This window comes from Schistocerca nitens, chromosome 5 (genome assembly GCF_023898315.1).
Source record: "Schistocerca nitens isolate TAMUIC-IGC-003100 chromosome 5, iqSchNite1.1, whole genome shotgun sequence".
Lineage (NCBI taxonomy): Eukaryota > Metazoa > Arthropoda > Insecta > Orthoptera > Acrididae > Schistocerca > Schistocerca nitens.
The window spans coordinates 52,162,753-52,183,947 of record NC_064618.1 but is presented as its reverse complement, the minus strand read 5'-3'; positions in this window follow the sequence as shown (position 1 = coordinate 52,183,947).

Below are 21,195 nucleotides of genomic sequence, written 5' to 3'. Positions count from 1 at the left end.
TTGGAGAAATATCTGGTGATCGAGCAAGGGAGAGCGTTATACTGTTTTAAACACCCCCTGGAATGCTATTCATGGCTGGCTCCACAACACGTCGAATCACTGGACTTATGTACAAATTAGCAGTCAGTGTGCATGGGGTTACCACGAGAGTGCTCCTGCTGCCATACGAAATCGCACGACAGACCATAACTCCAGGTGTAGGTCCAGTGTGAACGGCACGTGACAATTTGGTTGCAGGCCGTCAGCTGGCGTCCTTCTAAGAAACACACAGCCACCACTGGCAGTCAGGCACAAACAGCTTTTGACAGAAAAGGAAACAGACCTCCACTCTGTGACTTCTGAAATTTTCCCGGCGTATTTCTTCTTCTAATAATTTACGGGTATGCAGCCGGATCCCGTCGACATTCTGCAACGATATTTCGGCCCAGAGACGTCCGGCCATCATCAGGTGAGTACACAACTACTAAAGAGCCCAGGTGCAGTCGCGGTATTTATGCCGAATCTCGCGCATGCGAAATGTACTGGCATCCTACAGCGCATGCGTCAGGTATTGACATGCGCGGCATAGCCGAGTTGTACGTGCTGCCCTCGGTGGTCAAAATAAAGGTTCATCTAGTCATTGAGTATCGAATGACACTGTCGATTCCGCTGTGATTGTATAATTTCAATAACAGGATTCCAATTTTTATCCAGCTGAAAGTCGTTGTCACGATTTGTAAGATTATCGGCAAGACGTATTTCCACTGATTCCTTGATTACGGAATCCCAAAAACCGGAAACCGGGGCTAAAATTTTTGTTCCATTGTATTCCATTGAATGTCCCATTGAAACACAGTGCTCTGCTACTGCCGATTTTGACGGTTGCCGCAGACGGGTGTATCATTCATGTTCTGTGCATCGTTCATGGACAGTTCTTGTCGTCTGGCCAATATATGCACAGCCACATTCACAGGGAATTTTGGAAACGCCTGCTTTCTTCAGTTGTAAATCGTCTTTAACGGATCCAACCAGGGCCCGGTTCTTTGCTGGTGGACGGAAGATAACCTTGATTTTATTTTTCTTCAGTAATCGGCCTATTTTCGACGACACATTCCCGGCGTATGGAAGGAACGCACTGAGGACGCAAATGACGACTTTAAATCAACTCCCGAGCGTCCGCGATGGTCGCAGGTTCGAATCCTGTCTCGGGCATGGATGTGTGTGATGTCCTTACGATAGTTAGGTTTAATTAGTTCTAAGTTCTAGGCGACTGATGACCTCAGATGTTAAGTCGCATAGTGCTCAGAGCCATTTTGAACCTTCCATACGTCGGGAATGTGTCGTCGAAAATAGGCCGATAACTGAAGAAAAATAAAATCAAAGTTATCTTCCGTCCACCAGCAAAGAACCGGGCCCTGGTTGGATCCGTTAAAGACGATTTACAACTGAAGAAAGCAGGCATCTACAAAATTCCCTGTGAATGTGGCTCTGCATATATTGGCCAGACGACAAGAACTGTCCATGAACGATGCACAGAACATGAATGATACACCCGTCTGTGGCAACAGTCAAAATCGGCAGTAGCAGAGCACTGTATTTCAATGGGACATTCAATGGAATACAATGGAACAAAAATTTTAGCCCCGGTTTCCGGTTTTTGGGATTCCGTAATCAAGGAATCAGTGGAAATACGTCTTGCCGATAATCTTACAAATCGTGACAACGGCTTTCAGCTGGATAAAAATTGGAATCCTGTTATTGAAATTATACAATCACAGCGGAATCGACAGTGTCATTCGATACTCAATGACTAGATGAACCTCTATTTTCACCACCGAGGGCAGCACGTCCAACTCGGCTATGCCGCGCATGTCAATACCTGACGCATGCGCTGTAGGATGCCAGTACATTTCGCATGCGCGAGACTCGGCATAAATACCACGACTGCACCTGGGCTCTTCAGTAGTTGTGTACTCACCTGATGATGGCCGGACGTCTCTGGGCCGAAATATCGTGGCAGAATGTCGACGGGATCCGGCTGCATACCCGGAAATTATTAGAAGAAGACCTCCACCCTGCCTTTCAATGAGTTCTCGCTTGACACCACTGAAGTAACAAACAGTTGTGGTTTTGCGTCTGTGAAATACTCATTACAGGGCGTATGGTGTGCCAGAGCACCACGCCGAACATGGTCGTCTTTCCTCTCGGTAGCGCCCCGTGGCGGTTGGCAGCCCGGTCTTCTTGCCACAGTACATTATCGTGGACACTGCTGCCGGCAACCATGTACAGTGGATACATTCCTGCCAAGTTTTTCTGCAATACCGCAAAAGGAACATGCAGCTTCTCATAGTCCTATTACATGAGCACATGCCAAGTCAGTCAGTATTTGTCACCCTGAAGGCATTCTTGATTAAAATCAGCTCACCAAGACCAGTCTAAAATGTACTTAACGTTCACTAGCATTATACTGTGCATTTAATAGCAACCTTATCTGCATGTTCATAGTGGGGCTACTAACGCCTCTTTTATGCGATTGGCGCGAAATCTGAATGGACATCATGTTCCAGATGTAGAAACCGCCTGCCAGTTTTTGTTTATGTTGCACAACGACTTGTCAGTGTTGCGTTCCCTTTCTTTCCTTGGGTACTTACTGTGAACGAGTTATCTAGTCTTAAAATTTTATCGGGTCATCTTTGTCGCACTATAGTATTAGGTACTAGAGAGAGTGTTGTGCCTTGGTACACTTTCCAGACTTCCACCTCTAGCCAGCCCTGTAATAGAAGTTTGCTGTACAGCGTGCAGAAAAACTTTTGCACTTGGACGTCGGCATGCAATTCCTCATTCCGATTTAAGCCAAAATTTTATCTAGCACAATCAGATCGGGTACATTTTGAAATCACGTGTATGAAAACGGCACCAGAGTCTACAGAGGAACGAGTATCACGGCTAATTTCCGTGGCAGTCATCGTAGTTCTTTGAATAAACCGTGAACCAACCGAACCCGATCCACCGTGGAGTTTTGGTTCGAAACCTTGTTATGTTTTTATGTTTCAGACATCCGTTCCTGGTTCTCGTCGTTTATAAGCAGGACATCATTTTGTCACTTGACAACAGCCTGTCACGTGACTCTGAGATTTAATAAACTTCATGCATGTGTCTGCTAAACGAGCAGTTTGGAACCGTAACTGGTCAAGTTCACATAGAGCGGCTTCCCGATGTAGTACACGGACGATGAATACGTCGATATGCTTTTGGTGCTGTGTGCATATCCTGCACTGTACCCTCAAATGTGCCATCCCGATAAAAATGTTTAACGTTACCTCGAGCTAAGCCTTCGGGAAACGGCAATCTTCATCCACAAGAATGGACAGAGGTCGTCCAAAGACTAGACGTACTCCACAAACAGAGGAAGCGATTTTTGAAACAGTTCACTAATCACGTCGGCGAAGTACCTCTGATTTTGCAAAGCACTTAGACATACCTCAAAGACTGCTTGTTGAAGTGTTGCACAATGAAGCACTGCTTTCATATCATTCATTACACGATAATTCAAACCAGCGGCCAGAAGATCGCATTCGTCGAGTATAGTTTTGTGAACGGCTCAAATGGAATATAACGAGCATTTTCTAAATGACATGATACGGGCTGACGAATGTCGCTCATTAAGGTATTTTCACCCTACATAACAGCCATTATTTCTCAGAACACAACGTACTTGTCACCCATGAACGGGAGTTTCAGGCACAGCTTCGCATAAACCTGTGGGCTGGAATCGTAAGAGAAGTGCTTTTGGGCCTTTACCTAATTCAGGACAAGTTGATTGCTCCCCTGTATAGTACGTTTCTTTGTAATACTTTGCCTGATGAATTAGAAAACGGTCCACTTGGTGTTTGGCGACAGCTATGGTGTCTGCATTACGGAGCCCCGCCACACTTCGTAATGAATGTGCCTATCCGAATGAAGTGTTTCCAGGTTCGGTGTACTCGTCTCCGCACTAGCCGGACGTTAATACACGAGATTTTTATTTGTGGATACCATTAAAGGAAGAAGTTTATAGTACTCCAGCCACAGATGTGCACCGCTGCTTCAGCCACGGTGGATGCACGTATGTCACGCATGTTGGAGTTAGGTTGTCTGCGGGAAGAGACCAAACGGCGAGGTCATCGGTCTCATCGGATTAGGGAAGGACGAGAAAGGAAGTCGGCCGTGCCCTTTCAAAGGAACCACCCCAGCATTTGCCTGGAGCGATTTAGGGAAATCACTGAAAGCCTAAATCAGAATGGCGGGACACGGGATTGAACCTTCGTCCTCCCGAATGCGAGTCCAGTGTTGTCGCGTTGGGTCCAGGTAAGTATGGTCCAGCGAGTGGCGAAGAGGTTGCACACTCGAGGCAGTCGCTTTTCTGAAGTAAACATTACTTGTATGTGTATGTGCCGGCTCTGTGAAGATAAACCCGGACGACAAACGTACAGAATGCAATTATTGTGTGAAATCCAGTGAAGCCTACCAACTGTTTTTTATTTCTTTTTTTAATTCGTTGGATACAGACGTTGTATCCGTTATTATTCTCTGTTGGCTTTATTTATGTCATGGACGAAATAAAGAGGTCGTTTAAGAAGTTCATGTTATGTCTTGATGTTTAAATAAAGATAACAATAACAGAAAAAAATACAAGAGGTATCACATTGGAGATGTGTAAATTGGTACAATTTGATGCTTTAACTGAAAAAAATAATAATTTGGCATTCGCCGATTCGAACATCAGTGAATCTGCATATCCGTCATCCACGACAATGCCTTGTCCCACCTTTTTAAATTTTTGATGTTTTCTTTTTTTTCTACAATTTGAGGACATGTCGAAAGAGATCCCAGGTCCTTCCAGAGCACAAACAGCAGTGGTAACATATTTCTTTGTTTTTTATGAATGGAGACACAAAGACGAAGACCTATGATACGTCATGCTAAGCTGGATGAGCAGAACTAAATGACGCTGCTAGTGTGGGACGGACATTGAGGAGAATAATGAAAAACAAAATAGTAATAGACACTGCGGAAGTGACGCACCATCGCCAGGTCGCCCAGTCTTTCTTCTCGTTTCAGAACTGCTGTACTACGTTTTTTAGTTAAATTATACAGGGTGAGTCACTAACTACTGTCACCTACATTAACTCCGGAAGTATGATAGTTGCTGGAAAGTTTGTGGGACAAATGGTGCATCGGACATAGGGGGCCATACTACGACGTTGGTTCTATGTTGCTAGGCGGGGTAGCGTCAGAGATATGGTCAACTTGGTTTTTTTTTAATGGGATTCTATAATTTCATATTTATTTTCTAAAAGCGGCTATCGAGACGAATCCAATGGTGTGTAACAGTAAAGTCTTTGAACGTCAACTAGGTCACAAAGGTGACATTAACGCCCATTTAAAAAAAAAAAAAAAAAAAAAAAAGAGTGGCTCTAAGCGCTATGGGACTTAACTTCTGAGGTCATCAGTCCCCTAGAACTTAGAACTACTTAAACCTAACTAACCTACGGACATCACACACATCCATGCCCCAGGCAGGATTCGAATCTGCCGCCGTAGCGGGCTCGCGTTCCAGACTGCAGCGCCTAGAACCGCTCGACCACTCCGGCCGGAGCCCATTTTCAGAAGATGTTCGAAGTGATGACCATTCGTATCAGTGCAGTGCTGCAATCTCCTTATCATGTATTGAGTGGTATTCCTTATTACTTCTGCATTTCTCGGAGCACATGCTCTGACAATTCTCTCTCTTCTTTTTATCGTCAGTCTTCTGACTGGTTTGATGCAGCCCGCCACGAATTCCTCTCCTGTGCTAACCTCTTCATCTCAGAGTAGCACTTGCAATCTACGTCCTTAATTATTTGCTGAATGTCTTCCTCTACAGTTTTTGCCCTCTGCAGCTCTCTCTAGTACCATGGAAGTGATTTCCTCATATATTAACAGATGCCCTATCGTCCTGTCCCTTCTCCTCATTAGTGTTTTCCACATATTCATTTCCTCTCCGAGTCTGCGTAGAAAATCCTCATTCCTTACCTTATCAGTCCACCTAATTTTCAACATTCGTCTGTAGCACCATATCTCAAATGCTTCGATTCTCTTCTGTTCCGATTTTGCCACAGTCCGTGTTTCACTACCATACAGTGCTGTATCCCAGACGTACATTGTCAGAAGTTTCTTCCTCAAATTAAGACCGATGTTTGATATGTGGAGACTTCTCTTGGCCAGGAATGCCCTTTTTGCCATAGCTAGCCTGCTTTCGATATCCTCCTTGCTCCGTCCGTCATTGGTTATTTTACTGCCTAGGTAGCAGAATTCCTTAACTTCATTGACTTCGTGACCATCAATCCCAATGTTAAGTTTCTCGCTGTTCTCATTTCTGCTACTAGTCATTACCTTCGTCTTTCTCCGATTTACTCTCAAACCATACTGTGTACTCATTAGACTCTTCATTCCGTTCAGCAGATCATTTAATTCTTCTTCACTTTCACTCAGGATAGCAATGTCATCAGCGAATCGTATCATTCATATTCTTTCACCTTGTATTTTAATTCCACTCCTGAACCTTTCTTTTATTTCCATCATTGCTTCCTCGATGTACAGATTGAAGAGTAGGGGCGAAAGGGTACAGCTTTGTCTTACACCCTTCTTAATACGAGCAATTCGTTCTTGATCGTCCACTCTTATTATTCCCTCTTGGTTGTTGTACATATTGTGTATGACCCGTCTCTCCCTATACCATACCTCCACTTTTTTCAGAATTTCGAACATCTTGCACCATTTTACATTGTCGAACGCTTTCTCCGGGTCGACAAATCCTATGAACGCGTCTTGATTTTTCTTTAGTCTTGCTTCCATTATTAACCACTACGTCAGAATTGCCTCTCTCGTGCCTTTACTATTCCTAAAGCCAAACTGATCGTCATCTTCCGCACCCTCAATTATCTTTTCCATTCTTCTGTATATTATTCTTGTCAGCAACTTCGATACATTAGCGATTAAGCTTACTGTGCATTAATTCTCACACGTGTTAGCTCTTGCTGTCTTTGGAATTGTGTGGATGATGCTTTTCCGAAAGTCGGTTGGTATGTCGCCAGACTCGTCCACTCTACACACCAACGTGAATAGTCCTTTTCTTGCCACTTCCCCCAATGATTTTAGAAATTCGGATGGAATGTTATCGATCACTTCACTTTTTTTGACCTTAAGTCCTCCAAAGATCTTTTAAATTCTGATTCTAATACCGGATCCCCTATATCTTCTAAATCGACCCGTGTTTCGTCTTCCATCACATCAGACCCCTCTCATAGAGGCTTTCAGTGTATTCTTTCCAGCTATCCGCTCTCTCCTCTACATTTAACAGTGAAAATCCCGTTGCACTCATAATGTTACCACCTTGTTCTAATGACGCAGAAGTTGTCTTGAGTTTCCTGTATGCTGCATCTGTCCTTCCTAAATCATTTTCTTTTTCGATTTCTTCACATTTTTCCTGCAGCCATTTTGTCTTAGCTTAACTGCACTTCCTATTTATTTCATTCCTCAGCGACTTGTATTTCTGTACTCCTGCGTTTCCTAGAACATTTTTGTACTTCCCCCTTTCATCAGTCAACTGAAGTTTTTCTTCTGTTACCCATGGTTTCTTCGCTGCTACCTTCTTTGAACCTATGTTTTCCTTCTCAACATCTGTGATGGACATTTTTAGAAATGTCCATTCCTCTTCAATTGTACTGCCTATTGAGCTATTCCTTATTGCTGTATCTATAGCCTTAGAGAATTTCAACCGGATCTCGTCATTCCTTAGTACTTCCGTATCGCACTTCTGTGTATTGATTATTCCTGACTAATGTCTTAAACTTCAGCCTACTCTTCATCACCACTACTCGTATATTGTGATCTGAGTCTATATCTGCCCCTGAGTACGTCTTAGAAAACCAGTATCTCATTTCGGAATCCGTGTCTGACCATGATGCAATCTAAGTGAAATCTTCCCGTATTACACGGCCTTTTGCAAGTATACATCCTCCTCTTGTGATTTTTGAACAGGGTATTCGCTATTACTAGCTGAGACTTGTTACAGAACTCAATTAGTCTTTCTCCTCTCTCATTCCTTGTCCGAAGTCCATATTCTCCTGTAACCTTCTCTTCTACTCCTTCACCTACAACTGCATTCCAGTCTCCCATGACTATTAGATTTTCATTCCCCTTTACGTACTGTATTAACCTTTCAGTGTCCTCATACACTTTCTCTATCTTTTCATCTTCAGTTTGCGACGTCGGCATGTATACCTGAACTATCGTTGTCGGTGTTGGTCTGCTGTCGATTCTGATAAGAACAACCCGATCACTGAACTGTTCACAGTAACACACCCTCTGCCCTACCTTTCTATTCATAGCGAATCCTACACCTGTTATACCATTTTCTGCTGCTGTTGATATTACCCTACACTCATCTGACCAGAAATTCTTGTCTTCTTTCCACTTCACTTCACTGACCCCTATTATATCTAGATTGAGTCTTCGCATTTCTCTTTTCAGATTTTCTAGTTTCCCTACCACTTTCAAGCTTATGACATTCCACGCCCCGACTCGTACAACGTTATCCTTCCGTTGATTATTCAATCTTTTTCTCATGGTGACCTACCCCTTGGCCATCCCCTCCCGGAGATCCGAATGAGGGACTATTTCGGAATCTTTTGCCTATGGAGAAATCATCATGATAGTTATTCAATCACATGCCAAATGTCCTGTGGATAAACGTTAGCGTGTCTTTAATGCAGTGGTCTCCATTGCCTTCAGCATCCTCATGCCGTTGATCATTGCTGATACTTGCGCCTTTAAGTACAGTTTCCCACCCCTAGGACGAGAGAGTGCCCTGAACCTCTGTCCGTTCCTCCGCACTCTTTGACAAGGCCGTTGGCAGAATAAGGGTGACTTCTTCTGCCGGAAGTCTTTGGCCGCCAGTGCTGATTATTAATCAAAATTTAAGCAGTCGCAGGAATCGAACCCGGGACCGAAGACTTTTTCATTATGAATCAAAGACGCTACCCCCTTTTTTAATTTTTTTCATACCGATTACTATTTTTTGTCAATAACATCTGCAGGAGCAGGACTACGGGTAGGGCAGGGGTCGACACCCGATTCCTGGCCATCCCGCCGCCACGCCAACGCAAGGTGTCCTAGGATCGAAGGATCAGGGAGAGGATTCAACGGGTTTTTCTGTGTTACTTTATTTATTTTTTGAATTTTTATTTCATTTCGTTGTATGTTAAGAATTAATTTTGTTTTATTAAAAAAGTCCTACAGCTCCCGTAGCCGAGCGTCCGGGTCGTCTTCCCGTCTGTTGATAGGGGTTCCACCCCTCCCCCCTATTCCGACCGTAGTAGATCAATATGCTCTAGGATTCTTCTTCAGGTTCAGATTTTCATACCCGTAACGCCCCAGTGAGCAGAGCATGAGCAAATAATGACTCTAAATAATTAGCGAAGTGGGGCCCGTACTTCGGATGGTAACTGATGCCTGCATGTGTCAACATCAGTAAGTCGAGTGTGCCCTTGTGAACATCTCGATGCCTTTCAGCCAGTTAGCGGCGTTCGTCGTGGTCGGTGGAAAGAATACGCCGTAGGGCGCAATATACAGGGTGATTCAAAAAGAATACCACAACTTTAGGAATTTAAAACTCTGCAACAACAAAAGGCAGAGCTAAGCACTATCTGTCGTCGAATTAAGGGAGCTATAAAGTTTCATTTAGTTGTACATTTGTTCGCTTGAGGCGCTGTTGACTAGGCGTCAGCGTCAGTTGATGCTAAGATGGCGACCGCTCAACAGAAAGCTTTTTGTGTTATTGAGTACGGCAGAAGTGAATCGACGACAGTTGTTCAGCGTGCATTTCGAACGAAGTATGGTGTTAAACCTCCTGATAGGTGGTATATTAAACGTTGGTATAAACAGTTTACAGAGGATGGGTGTTTGTGCAAAGGGAAAAGTTCTGGACGGCCGAGAACGAGTGATGAAAATGTAGCACGCATCCAGCAAGTATTTGTTGGCAGCCCAGGAAAATCGACTCGCAGAGCTAGCAGAGAGCTGCAAATTCCACAATCAACTGTATGGAGAGTCCTACGAAAAAGGTTAGTTATGAAACCTTATCGTCTGAAATTGGTTCAAGCACTGTCTGCAGCTGATAAGATTAAAAGAATCGATTTCTGTGATTTTATCCTTGCTCAAATGGAAACAGATGAATCTTTCGTTTCAAAGATTGTGTTTAGTGATGAAGCAATTTTCCACACTAACGGGAAAGTCAACCGTCACAATGTCTGTATATGGGGCACTAAGAATCCGCGGGAAACAACTCAGTATGAACGTGACTCGCCTAAGGTGAACGTTTTCTGTGCCATTTCAGCCAATAAAGTTTTTGGTCCCTTTTTCTTCGAAGGTGCTACTGTAACTGGACTACAGTATCTGGAGATGTTAGAGAATTGGCTGTTCCCTCAGCTCGAACAAGAAGCACAATAATTAATATTTCAGCAGGATGGAGCGCCACCACATTGGCACTTATCTGTCCGTAACTACCTGAACGTCAACTACCCGAGGCGATGGATCGGCCGCCAGGCAGCCCGTGACAGAGCACTTCATCACTGGCCTCCAAGAAGCCCTGATCTTACCCCTGCGATTTTTTCTTATGGGGGTATGTTAAGGATATGGTGTTTCGGCCACCTCTCCCAGCCACCATTGATGATTTGAAACGAGAAATAACAGCAGCTATCCAAACTATTACGCCTGATATGCTACAGAGAGTGTGGAACGAGTTGGAGTATCGGGTTGATATTGCTCGAGTGTCTGGAGGGGGCCATATTGAACATCTCTGAACTTGTTTTTGAGTGAAAGAAACCTTTTTAAATACTCTTTGTAATGATGTATAACAGAAGGTTATATTATGTTTATTTCATTTAATACACATCTTTAAAGTTGTGGTATTCTTTTTGAATCACCCTGAGATGACTCCGGCAATCGCCGCAAGAGTAATGCCAGCATGCGCTGCGTGAGTTGCCAACAGTCAATGGTCGCGGCACAAGTCAGGCGGTGTGAATCCGAGTCAACGACTGAGCATGTCGGACACAAGGGGTCGTCCGTCAGATGAATGGAATGGAGCCTCTGACAAGTAACGAACTTCCCGTTCACAACTACGTACCACAATTAACGCGCCGTCGTAGGTAGAAAAGGCTTGTGTACTCCTATCCACTCTGCGTTCTACCTAACGTTCGGATGTCTGTGTGCGACCATATTGACAGGCTGCTGCTGTTGGTAAAGGCGATAATAGTCTTTCTTGCTGGGCATCCTTGTCGTCGGATGGTCTGGTCTTAAGTAGCTGAGGTCAATCAAGAGATCTCTGATATGGGCGAGTGCCGGTGAAATGTGTCCTACAGAAACCACTTCAGCTAACAGGGTGCCCTTCAGATTGGCGTGGGCAGAGGTCCACGTGCGACGCATAGTGTTGAGATAAAGCGATCGCGTACGGTTATATACATGAATTAAACCGATGCCGCCCGCCGCGGCTGTGTCAGGGTGGCGTGTCGGACTTTAAAAACATGACCGGCGCTCACGAAATGTCCTTATGCTGCTTGCAATCCGTCGGCCATCGTAACGTCAAGGGAAGGACATGAGCAAAGTAGTTCAGTTTCGAGACAAGATAAGTGTTGACATAATGTGTTCGTAGGAGCATGTCCATTCGACGCAGTTTGTTGTAGAGTTTTACCGTGATCTTTGTAACTTGCGGTTAAAAGAATTGGTTTTCAGTGGGGTCTAGTTTTGTATGATTGGTTTCTTCATTCAGATTCACGGGAAGAGCCGGAATGTAATGTCGTTTTGTACATTGAATTAAAACATAAATTCTTAACACACTTTTATTTTTAATCAATATGTAGTCATCCTCGTTACTAACAATCTTCTGTTATTAGTGTGCAAATTTTCGATAGAAATCCATCTGTTTTTGAACAAATTATCTGGAGACTGCATTTTAGATGTCATTCGTAATTTCCAATTTTTTGCCATTTGGCAAATGCTGTAGCGATCGGAATAAATATAAATCCGACGGTACAATATCGTACGAGTTTGGTGTGTGAGGCGATACCTCCCACCTCAGTTCATTCATTTATTTTCAGGGTTCGTCTTGCGCAGTGCGGTCTTGCATTATCGCGTTGTGGAACAACGCCTTTTCTGTTAAAAATCGATGGGCTCCTTCAAATTAAAGATTGGTTTACTTGATCGATGTTTTACAGTACAGGTCTGCATTCACAGTGTGTACAAGACTCAGCACGTCAAAATGATGGACCCCTAACGACTTTGAAGTACACAATGAATCGATGAATAACGAACGAATATTGACATGCGCAGGAACTACACTACTTTCCTGTCCCCCTAATCAAAGGTCTTAAAACTAATAAATTACTATCGAAACTGTGAAGCTAATGAAGCAGCTCATGATTTCCATACATGAAGTTTTGTGGAGGAGATGGAAAGTAATTTTTTTGGAAGAACTGAATTCAGTTTTTTATTGTGTGCTGGAGCCTAGAGAAACGTTTATGAGTCGTGCGACAGAGGCTTAGTGAATTGTTTAGGAATCCAAAGACAGCTTTGAGATAGAAGAATTTGATTCATTATTTGCGAACTATTTACTGTCGCCCTTATCGGCGATTTTTTGAACCCTGCAGATGACAGATACAGTCGAAGTTTATCACAGTAGTCACCCCTGCTCTACGTATCCTATTATCTTTTCGTTCTCACGCTGTAGTTAGCCTAATCTGCAAATGAATATAGAGTAGTGAACATTCTTGTTGAAACTAAGCAAATCTTGAGTTGAAATTGATTTATCATTATCATATTTATATTACATATAAAACGCCTGAAAGTAATGAAACCATTAGATATTTGTAATGACGACGACCCTGGAACTCAAAGCTGAGGCACTCTGATTGCAGACCTCACCTCGAAGGGTACTCCAGACATGCTAACAACCTGATGTTTCATCAAAACTTTTTCGTGACTTGCAAGATTACCTACGCTGATTAAGTTAAATAATTCCACACACTGACAAGTAAGCATAGTTTTCCTAAAACAGTCATTGACTACCAAATTTTAACGATATGCAGCCCTGTTAAGGTGTCATGACTTGGATGTTCGAGAGGTATTCGGAAAGTAAAGTCCGATCGGTCGCGAAATTGAAACCACTGTCCAGATGTTTTATTTGCAGCAGTCAGTTACACCTTCCAACTACCTCTCTACATACCTGCCGCTTCTACTGGGACGTTTTAGTGTCACTGTACTAACGTCCCATTGCTCTCGTCATAGAAGCCAGCCACCTGTGATTTCTGCCAATGTTCTATGCTGATCTGCAGCATGTTGTATGTGCCAAAATGTTGTCTTCATAGCCAGCGGTTTATGTGAGCCAAGATGAAAATCAGAGAGAGCAAAGTCCGGGCTGTATGGTGGGTGATCATACACTTCCCATAGGAAACACTGCAGGAGTGTTCTCATTCACCCTGCAGAGAGCGACTGAGAACTGTCATGAAGGAGGAGATGCCTGGCAGCTACATTGTATGGGATGCACGAAATAAGGCGAAATCTCTAAAAGACACTCACACTTGGCCAGAGGCATTATTTTCTATGGATCCTCAGGTGCTCAGTGTGCCCTCAGAACTAAAAAGAGCGACGTATCCCCACCGACGAGCATTTTAGAGACAGTGTCCAACACATCTATGCAACGCTTCATCGGATTTTCACTGTAGTTTCCATTTCGCGATCGATCGCACCTTACTTTCCATACAGCCCCCTTAGTTGCAGCAGCAACTACTGCATGTTATTTTGAAACTGCTCATGCTTTTAGGAATAAAGTGAAAAATGAAAATGATGTAATATGAATCTCGTTTGGAACATCTCATATGGCAGTTCTTGTTTCAGTCCGATCTATTCTGCAATCATATTGTCAATCCTAATTAGATTTTTACTCTGCTAGACATTGAAAATGCATCATTTGAAAAGATACTAACCATCAAAATTTTAGTTACTGTACCAATAGAAAGTAACTAAATTTGTCAGTGATGTGGGAGTAAAGGGGGTGCGAAATTTAGCCCAAAGGGATGCCACATTCGGGAGAAAAAACATGGAATAAAACTGAGCTTGAATGACAGGTAGGGGTACATAATGGATAACGTGCTGGTCAGGATTACAGCGAAAGTTCTCTATATCAAAGTCGATTGGCAAAGCACGGAGAACACGACATATTGTATTATGTTGTTGAAAAATACACCAATGAGATAGGGTAAAGCCACCAGCTTTAGAACATCATAATCGTTGAAACTTCCTGGCAGATTAAACTGTGTGCCGGACCGAGACTCGAACTCGGGACCTTTGCCTTTCGCGGGCAACTGTCTACCATCTGAGCTACCTAAGCACGACTCACGCCCCGTCCTCACAGCTTTACTTCTGCCAGTATCTCGTCTCCTGCCTTCCAAACTTTACAGAAGCTCTCATGCGAACCCTACAGAACTAGCACTCCTGAAAGGAAGGATGTTGCAGAGACATGGCTTAGCCACAGCGTGGGGGATGTTTCCAGAATGAGATTTTCACTCTGCAGTGGAGTGTGCGCTGATATGAAACTTCCTGGCAGATTAAAACTGTGTGCCGGACCGAGACTCGAACTCGGGACCTTTGCTTTTCGCGGGCAAGTGCTCTACCACTGAGCTACCAAAGTTTCGGAAATCGTTACGAAATACAAAATTCCGAGATCCACAGTGTCAGGAGTGCTAGTTCTGCAGGGTTCGCAGGAGAGCTTCTGTAAAGTTTGGAAGGTAGGAGACGAGATACTGGCAGAAGTAGAAGCCGTGAGGACGGGGCGTGAGTCGTGCTTGGGTAGCTCAGTGATAGAGCACTTTCCCGCGAAAGGCAAAGGTCCCGAGTTCGAGTCTCGGTTCGGCACACAGTTTTAATCTGCCAGGAAGTTTCATATCAGCGCACACTGCGCTGCAGGGTGAAAATCCCATTCTGTATCATAATCGTTACTGCTGCAGCCCAAATTACCTGCTGTGTGAACAAAATGTTGTGTACCCAATGGCAGTCCATACTGTGTTGAATATATATGACGATGACGAATGTTGTCTGACAGCACTCGCCCTGTTCAGAGTCTCCAAAAATGCGAACATCTATTGAGAAGCTGTAACGCAGGACAGGGACTCGTCTGCAAGGATGACATGGTGGCACTCTTGCGACCAAAGTTAATCGACGCACCACTGTCAATGCACCACTCTCTGCCACCATGCTAAGGGATGCTACAGTGATGGTCCGTGTTTTGACTTTCCGTTGTGCCCCACACGTTGTTCTACTCTCCCTGCAGCAACAAGGCCAATTTTCTGACTGAAGGTACGCGACATAGCTGTATGAACCTGCAGCCTGCGAACAATATTACTGTCATCTCCGGCGCTGGTCGAACAGGACTACTGAAATGCTGTATGGCGGTGAGTACGCTCCTCCTCAGTCAATGGATTCCGTATTTACATGACACTCGTGGAACCCCAATCAACGCCATCAGCAATATCGCAGAACAGTAAACCGCAAACCCAACAGGCCACAACCCTGCTGCTGACAGAAAGCTAGCACACCGAAAGACGTTTCTCTTTCTTAGACGAGGTGTAGCGTAAGTACTCACAAGCAGTCTGAACTGGAACGTGATTTCTAAATAAAAGTCCCTTTGCATAATGTGTCGTTGACGTTACTCCTACCCACATTAGGTTGTCGCACTGTACACTGAGGTGACGCAAGTCGTGGGATAGAAGTATGCATATACACAGACGGCTGTAGTAACACGTACACAAGGTATAAAACGGCAGTGCATTTACGGAGCTGTCATTTATACTCAAACGAATGTGTAAAGATTCCCGACGTGATTATGTCCGCACGACAGCAATCAACAAACTTATTGTGGTGTCACCGCCAGACACCACACTTGCTAGGTGGTAGCCTTTAAATCGGCCGCGGTCCATTAGTATACGTCGGACCCGCGTGTCGCCACTGTCAGTGATTGCAGACCGAGCGCCGCCACATGGCAGGTCTAGAGAGACTTACTAGCACTCGCCCCAGTTGTACAGCCGACTTTGCTAGCGATGGTTCACTGACCAATACGCTCTCATTTGCCGAGACGATAGTTAGCTTAGCCTTCAGCTACGTCATTTGGTACGACCTAGCAAGGCGCCATTACCAGTTTATATTCAGTGTAATAATGTCTAAACAAGAGCGATGTTCTCCAATTGTGGATTAAAGTTAAGTATTCCAAGAACTAAGTTCTTTTCTTTATAGGATAATTACTTTACCTTGTTCCAGACCTCACGCCAATCTGCGTGAGCTTAACGCGTGCCTTTCGGCTACCTCCGAGTGGCTTGGCTGTCTTGCTACGCCACTACACTTATAACACACACGCATAGTTGGAGATAGACACCTCGGACATTCCGTTTCGGAAATCGTTACGGAATACAGTATTCCGAGATCCACAGTGTCAAGAGTGTGCCGAGAATATCAAATATTGGTGAACCTCTCACCACGAACAAAGCATTGGCCGACAACAGATAGCAGCAGAGTTTAAGTAGAGTTGCCGGTGCTAACAGACAAGCATACTGCATGAAGTAACCTCAGAAATCAGTGTGGGACGTACAACGAACGTATCCGTTAGGATAGTACGGCCAAGTGTGGCGTTAATGAGCTAAGGCAGCAGACGACCTACGCGAGTGCCTTTCATAATAGCATGAAATCGCCTGTCGCTCCGTTCCTGGCTGGCTCTGAGCGCTATGGGACTTAACAGCTGACGTCATCAGTCCCCTAGAACTTAGAGCTACTTAAACCTAACTAATCTAAGGACAATACACACATCCATGCCCGAGGCAGGATTCGAACCTGCGACCGTAGCGGTCACGCGGTTCCAGACTGTAGCGCCTACAACCGCTCGGCCACTCCGGCCGGCGCTCAGTTCTTGGGCTTGTGACCATATCGGTTGAAACCTAGAATACTAGAAAATCTTAACTTGGTCAGATGATTCCCGATTTCAGTTGTTTAGAGCTCATGGTAGGGTTCGACTGCGGCGTAGACCTCACGGAGCAATAGAACCAAGTTGTCAACAGAACATTGTGCAAGCTGGTGGCGACTCCATAATGGTGTGGGCTGTGTTTTCACGGAATGGACAGGCTCGTCTTGTCCAACTGGACGGATAATGGACTAGAAATGATTAGGTTCGATTACTTCGAGAAAATTTGCAGTCCTTCATGGACTTTATGTTCCCAAACAGCGATGAGATGTGACTGGACCAAAACTGTCGGCGATTGGCTCGAAGCACGTTTTGCACAGTTCGACCAAATGTTTTGGCCGACCAGATCGGCAGACATTAATAGCATCGAACGTTCATGGGTGTAACCTCCCCGCAAACTTAGAGACGACAATATTTAATAGAAATGGAGCCAAGTGTAACCTCCCCGCAATATTTGTTCAATGGACCTAGCGGTAAATGTAACCTCCCAGAGAAGTTTAATGACAATGACAATAAATGAAAAATAGCAATCTGATCCAAGTATAAGCTCCCATAAAATAATGAAAGATAATCCCATGACAATGAAAGTACAGTGATAATCAAAACTCAATTAAACCGAAATGTCGGTCTTTGGCCCTGTGCGAAATCAGAATTAATTTCTTACCTCAGTATAACTGCATGTCAAAGTTCTGCTCTCATTGTTGCCCGCGGCTTGGAGGAAATGCATTGTAAGTATTTTTTTTTTTTTTTTTTTTGAAATTTAACTGAAACTTTTCTTTAAAGGAAATGTAAGGAATTTGTTTGTTCAATTAAATGGTTCTTTATCAGTATGCATTGAAAACAAAATTATTATTAGGGCGATTCTTGCACAAATTAGTTACAGTCAATTTACATTACTAGCTGAGCGCAAGGCTGCTTACTTAAAAATAATATACCTCATTCTGAATCTTGACCAGTGTGCCATGTCGACGCCCGCCGACTGCTCACACAAAACTGAACTCTCTCGTAATTAAACCCCGACTACGTCATCTCGCACGCGGTACTATTCTCGAACTGCTAACTCGCAACTAGACTGCTACAGCACTACTGCTAGACTGACTGCTCGTTACTGAACTGGGCTACCACTACTGACAGACTGACTGCTCGCTACTGCGAGTCGAGCGCAACTGCACTAACTACATGCTCTCTGGTCAGAGATTCTGTGGCTCGCCATCGCTGCCCATGAAACGTACGCGTTTCACGGGGCATAATCGAGAGGTCAGATCCTGCAAAACGTCCAGTACAGACAACGCTTTCGCAGTTGTGGACGGCTATGGAGGCAGCATAGCTCCATATTTCTGCACGGGACTTCCAGCGACTTGCTACGTCCATGCCACGTCGAACTGCAGTACTACGCCGGGAAAAAGGAGGCCCGACATTGTAGGAGATGTCCTGTGAGTTTTGTCACCTCAGTGTTTCCCCCAGGCCAATTAGAAGATTGCTACATGAAGCCATCAAGGTGTTGCATGTTTAATGGTCAGCACTATATTTACAAAGCTCTAATAATTTATATTTGTCCATTTTTAAAGTATACAGTATTATACAATCTACTACCACTATACTATATTTCACAACTGTATATAAAACGTAACACAATTTCCTGTGAACATGAACTGCTAAGAGAATCGTAGTAAAATGAAGACAATACACGAAGCTATATACAGATCAAGTCTTACACTAACAAGAACAAACCCCCATGGTAGGCGAGGGTTTCGTTAGGAGCAGACAGTCTAAGCCAGCGCCAGCCAGTGTGCACGCGGTATTGGCTCGCCACAGGTTGGTTGGATTAAAGACGTCTCCCGCGCCCATGGGATTAGATGCGCTCCCTTAGAGCACAAGCTCCCGGCTTCCCTGCCGCCTCGGGGGATGAGCAATTTATTGGTACACTAAGCCTCCCAGATTAAACTATATCTCACTGACAAGGAGCAAAGGGATACCAGCAGAGTCTGTAGAAGAAATGCGAAATGTTCCACAGTGTACCTGAGCAGAGCGTACACCAGTTGGTTAGAGGGAGGGTGGGGGGGTGAGGGGTAAGAAGGGTAGGAAGCAAGGGAGGGGGGGGGGTGAAACGGATAAGCGGAATTCTTGAACAAAGAGAGAGAGGGAGAGAGAGAGAGAGAGAGATGCAGAACGTAGAGGCAGAGATAGGTAAATGATAAGAAACTGAAGTAAAGGAAGGTGTGGAAGGCAGGTATCTAACAACCGTATCGATGCCTATCTTTCATTCTCGTTTATAAGCCTTCAGGAATAATTCACGTACTCCTGTTTAGAAATACTATTCTTATTAAAATTTTCCAATTGTTTGAATTAATTTATACTAAGTCCTGTAAAACATTATTTTGTTTTCTGTGAGCACGTGTGTCAAACGGGAATTTAGAAAAATAGTGCAATATTTTGAATATATAAGCTATAAATAAACTATAAAACTATCGCGTCTGTCTATCTCTTTGAACATGCTAATCTGCAAAACTACGGAACGACCATTCATGTTGTTTTTACAGGCAACTTAAGCGTATCTTCTGGCAACATGTAGGCTTCATTTCATCACAATGAGAACACAGAAAAAATATCGTAATTTAAACTTTTATCGAAAATCGTATGCTCATCTTAGTAGTACAGATGTATGATCAACAAGGAGTAGTACACGGAAGAATCAACAGATGGTACTGTTAGTTCCGTAGTGCACTGAAGAACCAACAGAGCTGCTGTTAGTTTTTATAACTAAGTGACAGGTATATTTTCGTAATTTTACATCAGTGACAAACTTAAATCCACAATCTTATCTATATTTTGTTTTATTCCTCACAATGTTAAACAATTAATTATAAAATTGAAAATATTTAAACAGTCCAATTTCTCCACTTTTGTAGTGTTAATTCCATTGTCATTGCTAGTGTCACCCATGTAGGCCATTCTGAAGTCATTTTGTTGATCTGCAACTCAAAATTATGCCTTAAGTAGTGAAATGTCACCGTCCTTAAATTTACGTTTTCTACCCTTTTTGGTTCACAAATGCTGTCTTGTTGGTTCGAGAGCTTGATATTTACAAAGGTAGATTACAAATTTACATTTCAGTATGAAGGACGTAGTTTTCTCTTGCAGAAACACAAAATCACTTGAGAATGACCTAGAAGGCTGAAACTGGCAATGAACAAATAAAATTAATACAGCAAAAGTGTTTTCTGTAGGCAATCTATTAAAGAAGCCTTCTCTCAGTAGATCTTAGGGCGAGAAAGTGAGATTTAAAGCACTTCGTAGATCTTCTCCAAAAGTAAATCTAACAACAGGTGCGCGTGGGACGAGGCTCATCGATTTGGCTTAAACCACGTTAATAGAGGCAGGTAGATGTCCCTTGCGAATTCCTACATATTTCCCGTGATTGGTCCAAAGAAAAAGGTAATACGCTCTCTAATAATTTACGCGTAAACTATGAAGAAAATTTAAAAAAAGGTGTTTGCTCTGGGTGGTAACCGAGTGGTGGGGAGCGCGGACTCGCAAACGCCGTATACGGTGACCTGGGTTTGATGTACACTCGTTGCCTTATTTCTGTTTCTTCTTTTCTTATATTCCTCCCAATGTTGTAGATTAATTATAAAATTTAAATATACTGAAACGGTTCAGTTTATATACAGTACACAAAATTAATATATTCAATTTAGTCATGATTACTACCGTTGTAATTCATAAGGCTGTAGGCCACCAATTTGTAGCACACTGGTGCAATTTTACACTGGCAGTCACTGATGAAAACATAAGGCGAAAACCGAATATTTCTTGAAGCTAATGAAAAAGTAGAAGGAAATAAAAAAAACGGGAAGGAACATCTGAAACGCATGTAAGAAACAAGGATTCCATATGTGGCTTTACGACAAAAATCCAGAGGAGTGAGGGTCATAGCAAGACCAGCTAGAAGATAGAATTGGGAACGGAATAAGTCGACAGGCCAAACCTGCGAAAAATAGAAAAAGAAGTGAAAGCAACTACTACCTGTTACAATTTAATTTTAAGTGCATAGAAAATTATGACTCCGGTATTAATGCCCTGAAATTATCCCCTTTTATGTGCATTAGATCCATGAATGTACAACAACGCAATCTGAC